Raw genomic sequence first — 6,129 nt, forward strand, 5'->3', positions numbered from 1 at the left:
GCGAGAGTGTGTGATAAAGAGGAAAAATGTAGGCACTGCGCGGGGAGTGGGCATGCCGAAAAGGGCTGTCAGAATAAAGGGAAACCGCCAAAGTGCGGACTATGTGCAAATAGGGGAAGACCGGCGGAGCACCCCACCACCTCCAAGGATTGTTCCGAATTTAACAGACAGATTGCTTTGCGGCGAGATACGACTGACTATATTCAGGATTAAAGTCATGCAGCAGAACTGCCAGAGGTCCAGGGCGGTGATGGGGGAGGTTGTGAGAGTGGCGGCGGAGAGTCAGATAGACGTTCTTCTCTTGCAGGAACCATACATTGGGTCTGCTGCGGGATGGGACGCAAGGGGATTGGGGCGTGTAATTAAGTGCGAGTCGGGTATGTGTGGTGCGGTAATCGCGGTGATGAATGATCGGGTGATGGTTAACGTTGTGACGTCGGGTATGGATGAGAACTGTGCGGTTGCGGTGTGCGAGTATGGTGCGGTAAGAGTTGTGTTTGTGTCAATGTACTGTCAGTACTCGGAGAGTATTGACACGTACCTACGCAAACTGGACGCGATAGGGACGCGCTTCTCGGGCGAAATTTTAGTGATCGGTGTGGACGCAAATGCGCGCGCACCGACGTGGTTCGACCGTGTGTTGGACAACAACGGAGTGAAGGTGTCGGACTTCATCCTCGCGAGCGATTCGGTCCTTGTAAACAGGCGCGGTGAGCTGGCGACGTTCGCCACTTCCAACGGCGAGTCCAACATTGATCGCACCTTAGCGAGTGTCGGAGCTGCGCGGATTCTGGACGACTGGAGGGTTGCGGAGCGGACGTCTTCGGATCACCGGGCGGTCCTCTTCTCTTTGGATGTGACGGCGACGACCCTGCAACAAAAAACATCGGTAATGAGAACATCGATCAAAAGGGTTAAATGAGATCGGGTGGAGGAGCTACTTCGCGAGAGACTAACAGTAAACGCGGTAAGAAACATTTTTAGTAGTAATTCTCCGGACGTAGCTGTGGATAGTTTCACCGCGATACTTCGGTCGGTTGTAAATGAAACCGTTAAGAGGTGTCGTAGTGCGCAAAAGAAGGGTTGGTGGACACATGATCTGACCCGGGAAAGATCTTACGTGCGGCGAGTTAAGCGTGAAGTCAGACGGGTGGCGGGAGACCCTTCTCGCGTACACGGGCTGGCCGCGCTGAGGCGGAATTATAGTGACGTGCTCGCTCAATATAAAAGGAAAATTATGGACGCGAAGCGCAAGGGTTGGGAGCGATTTGTGAGTAACAATCGGGACGACCCCTGGGGTCTAGTGTACCGGGAGGTCATGGATCGAGTGCGGGTTGCCAATATCACATCGTCGATAGAGTGGCGTGGTGTGGAACACGTGGGCTGGACTGAGAGTGCCTCCGCGCTTCTTGGTGCGCTCATCCGTTATGATGTACACGAACGTGACGCGGTTGAGGGGGAAGTATATGACGCCTCAACGATTCGGGACGTGTGGGTTTCTATGCGCGAATTAAATGACGCGATAAAAAGTTTGAAAAGTGGCAAATCTCCTGGCCACGATGGTATATAATAATTTTTTTTTTTTTTTTTTTTTGCGCAGAGGAGGGAAAAATGCTTTTACGCACTCCGGCCTACTGTTGGCGCCTAAAGGTGTTCGTAAGGTGTGTTTCGGCCGGAAGTCTGGGACTCACAGTGTCTACCCAGTAAAAAACCCCCCTCTCTTCTCCGGTACCACCCTTCTGGGTATTTCTTCGGAGGGATCATCGTTTAGGACGTCGTCTTTGGTTTTAGCTCCACCGGGTGCCTCCACCCCCGTCCTCTTACTGTAGGTCTCTCACCGCGCTGTCATCTCGGTACATCACCATCCCGTTGCAGGTAAGTATTGTAGAATACATCGAAAACTCCATTTACTTTTTGTTTCAGACATTAACATAAAGACTTACGTCGCTAGGAGGGGGCTCTTCATCCTTGCGGGTTCCCCCTCCTCTATCCCATCCGGTGTCATAGGGAGCATGTGTCCACCAAACAGGGTCGCGATGGGGGCTGTCATCGGGCATCCTCCGTCGCTGTCATCGGTGGTCGCATCGGTCTCAGGGAAGTATAGGGAACAAAATAAAAACAAAAGGTCCCTCACTCTTTTTGAAAGAACTCTTAATTTCAGACTTACGTGGCTGAGGAGGGGCCCTTGCACCCATAGGGTGACCCCTCCATCTACTCCTTCCTAATGGCCTCACCCAGGGTTGTGGTCACGGTGTATCACCGTCTCGATCCAGGTAAGCATTTTAAGAACACACAAGAATTACTCTTTAACTTTTTGTTTCAGATTTTAGCATTAGGACTTACGGCGCTAGGAGGGGGCTCTTCATCCATACGGGTTCCCCCTCCGCCACCTTCTTTTCGTCCACTGGTAACGAAGAGAGCATTCCGCCACCAACTTTCACTCTTCAGCTCGTACGGCAGCGTCCATTTCCCTTTTTTTGGTCTTTAGGACCGTGGCAAGAAAGGTATTTATTTTGTCCCACGCTTCTTCTGTGCTCATCATCAGTGTGACGAGTTTCTGGCGCTATGGGGCCCACGACACCTATCAATGTGTTCGACGTAAACCACATTTCGGCATTATTTAGTGCAGTATGCGCCTTCGACTGTGTCATTTCATAGTTATTTCCAAAGTTTATTATGGTTGTGTCATCGGCGTACATTATTACATCCGACTGACTTATATTTTGAGCAAGATCATTGATATAAATTAAGAATAATAACGGTCCCAGAATTGACCCTTGTGGGACACCCACGGTTATTAATTTCTTTTCTGAAAAGCTATTTCCACATTTAACAGTTTGAGTTCTACCTGTAAGATAAGATTTGATTAGTTTCAAACTGAGATTATCAAAATTATATTTATTTAATTTTTCAATCAAAAGGTCATGTTGTACACAGTCGAAAGCTTTACTCAAATCACAAAAACTTCCAACAAGATACTGCCCCTGTTCAAAGCATTCAACAGTTCTTTCAACAAAGTCAGCTATTGCCTCAGATGTGCATTTACCCTTACGAAATCCGTATTGTGTGGCAGCAAACAAGGAATTACCCTCAAAGTAATCAGCAATCCTACTGCTCAGCACCCTTTCAAATATCTTCGAGAACACCGGCAAGAGTGAGATTGGCCTAAAATTCTCTAACTGGTCAGGACTTCCCTTTTTAAAGACGGGAACTATTAAACCTGTTTTCAAAGCATTTGGAAATACTCCTTCACATATAGCAAAATTAATAAGTTTAGTAAGAGGTTCAATTATTAAATTTTTAACTTGTTTAATTAATTTTACACTTAGGCCATATATATCTTTAGTTGACTTTGGCTTAAGAGAATCAATAATGTCACGTACCTCAATAAAAGATGCTTTCCCAAATGAAAAACTACAATGTTTTGCGTCAATTTTATTAAGAAAATAAGTAAATTTATTTTCTAAATGGGAGTTATTTAAGTTATTAATTATATCAACGGGTACATTTAGAAAAAAATCATTAACTTCGTTAGGGTCAAATTCGGCTTTAATTTTATTAAGGGTGTTGGGCCGATTTTGATTAATAATTTGCCACATTATTTTCCCTGAACATTGAGACTCCTTGATAAGTCTATCATTATATTCTATTTTAGCTACTTTAATTTTTTTATTATATTGAGCATGGACTATATTTCTCATATTTTTTACTTCGTTAGTATTCATTACTTTATAAATTGTATTGAGAACATTTAGCCTATTGCGTAGCATACATAGTTCAGGAGTAAACCAGTTATCAGAGGACCCCAGCTGTTTCTCACCAACCTGTTTCACGGGAAAAGCCATTTCAAAGCCCTCCAGTACAGCGCTCAAAAACATTTGAAACTTTTTGTCAATATCCAAGTCATTGTAGGAAACAAAGTCCCAGTCAATATTTGACACAGATTCATAAAAGACAAATTTGCCTCTCTCCGTCATAGGCCTACAAGTAATTTTATTCAACCGTGACTCCTGATTTAGTGTGCACCTCACCGCGATACTGTTGTGATCAGACAACTGGTCACTTACTACTGCTTCAACACATGTGGAGTCAAAATTAATAAAAATGTTATCTATACAATTTTTTCCACGTGTTGCCGTTTCAATCAATGGGATAAAGCCGAAAGTATTGAAACATTCAAGTACCAAGCACGTATCGTGCCTATCAGTACCAAACCATACATTAAAGTCACCCGTAACGATGACTCTCTGAGAAGCAGGAAAGAAAGACAATGCATGGTCTAACTTCTCAACCAAAACATGAATATCACCACTTGGCGATCTGTATATAGTAAGTATGACTATATCTAGGTCTAGAATTTTTATTCCACTAATTTCAAAATGTTTTTCAATTGAAGTGCAGACCAGCCTATCAAGATTCTTACAAGGTATATCATTTCTCACTAATATCATGCAACCTCCACGAATATGCACCCGACGACTGTAACAAGAACAAGGATACAGCGCAGATATTGAAACATTTACGCTTTCATACTCTTTTAGCCAAGTCTCAGTAAGGCACAAAACTTTAAAATCTTTATCCTGAATGTATCCCTCAAGCATCCCCATTCCACTACCAATGCCTCGAATATTTGTGTACAGTATATTTAATATAGGGTTTTTTGCTACAAATTGTTCTCTACGCGGTGTGGGTGAAAATTTAAACCCGAACCAGATATCAATAATACCCGTTTAGCCACAAAATCATACAATTTCCATTTCCCTCTCATATTTAAATGAAGGCCATGCCTAGTTTTGTCTAATGTTTTAAGAAACCCATTGACTTCCAGAAAGCTGTTTCCCGTATAATCTATTGATTTCAAGAATTTACTAATTTTACAATTAAAGTCAAACATCTTTTTACATATTGTGGGTTTTTTGTCCCAGAAAGGTACAGCAATGAAAATAAGATTACATTTCTCTTTAATTACTCTAAGTTTAAGATAAATATCATCAGTAAATATTTTATCTTGAAGAATATCATTGCAGCCTGCTATAATTATAACATAATCATTCCTATTAAAATTTTCACATAACAATTGAACATCTTGTATTACATTTGCCATCGTCGCGTTTGGTTTGCATATATTGCAAACTTCGTATTTTTTATTTATATCGTTGTTTAAATATTGCGCTAGAATCCTGCCACCATCGCGACCGTGGCTGTCACTTAGTAGCAATATTCTCCCTTTGCTATCTTCTGGGGCAATGCAGGGCGAATTTGGTACCCTAGTTTCGTCTATGTTTCGTACCGACTTCCGTACCTCCGTGCCATGATAAGGCAGCTGTTGCCGTCTGGTATTGGTTGACGCCTTGTTCGATGGATCTTCGACCGCCGAGTTATTTTTCACTGTTGATTGTACCGACTCGCGAGTTTTATTGAAACAGCACTTAAACTTTGACTGATTTTTCCGTTTATTCATTTTTGTAATTTGTACTCTTAGGTTGAGGATTTGGTTTTCTAACTCTTTAATTTTGTTGAGCATTCTAAATATAGTTTTATTGTTTAAGGCGGCAACTTTGGTGTGTTTTGTTTTATTTGGAACTACCGTACATATACTATCTGTTGAGTCGTCCAAATTTTCTAAATTGTCTATATTTTCGTCAGTACTTACAGACAGTGCATTAATTAACCTATTTTTTAACTCAACCTTACTTCCATACTCATCCAATCCTAACTTGCAAAGTGCTTCTTTTAGTTCAATTAATTTATAATGTTCAATTTTAGATTGAGTTTCGTTTTTGTCGTTTGACATTTTTAAAGTCGAAAAATAACAGCTTATTTTATATTATTTTTGTTCACTTTTTTATAAGAGGACACCGGTTTACCCGAAGTAGTGTCTAGCGAAAAACGCCCGTATGTATAATGTACTTACAGATTTACGACCATCAGGGCCTGTAGATCTATTTCACGACACTTCTAATTAGTATTTTACAAACTTATAGAAAGCACTAACGATTTCTCTATTGGTGAGCACTACTTTACTATTTAAATACACTTACAAACGGGTAAAAACTTCGATTTATTTAAGAGCGTGTTGGAGCACGGGCTATTGCACGGGCTATCAATGACATACCCGGAATATGGGAG

General features: G+C 41.9%; 1 long non-coding RNA gene across 1 annotated transcript; it reads left to right on the plus strand.

Moving 5' to 3' along the window:
- The first annotated feature begins 1,683 nt into the window (after positions 1-1,683).
- Positions 1,684-2,490, plus strand: LOC139431151 (uncharacterized). Its single transcript, XR_011641451.1, has 3 exons — positions 1,684-1,875; positions 1,938-2,273; positions 2,324-2,490. It is a non-coding gene; the product is annotated as an uncharacterized lncRNA (long non-coding RNA).
- Positions 2,491-6,129: the final 3,639 nt, after the last annotated feature.

Source organism: Onthophagus taurus, chromosome 8, assembly GCF_036711975.1.
Source record: "Onthophagus taurus isolate NC chromosome 8, IU_Otau_3.0, whole genome shotgun sequence".
Taxonomy (NCBI): Eukaryota; Metazoa; Arthropoda; class Insecta; order Coleoptera; family Scarabaeidae; genus Onthophagus; species Onthophagus taurus.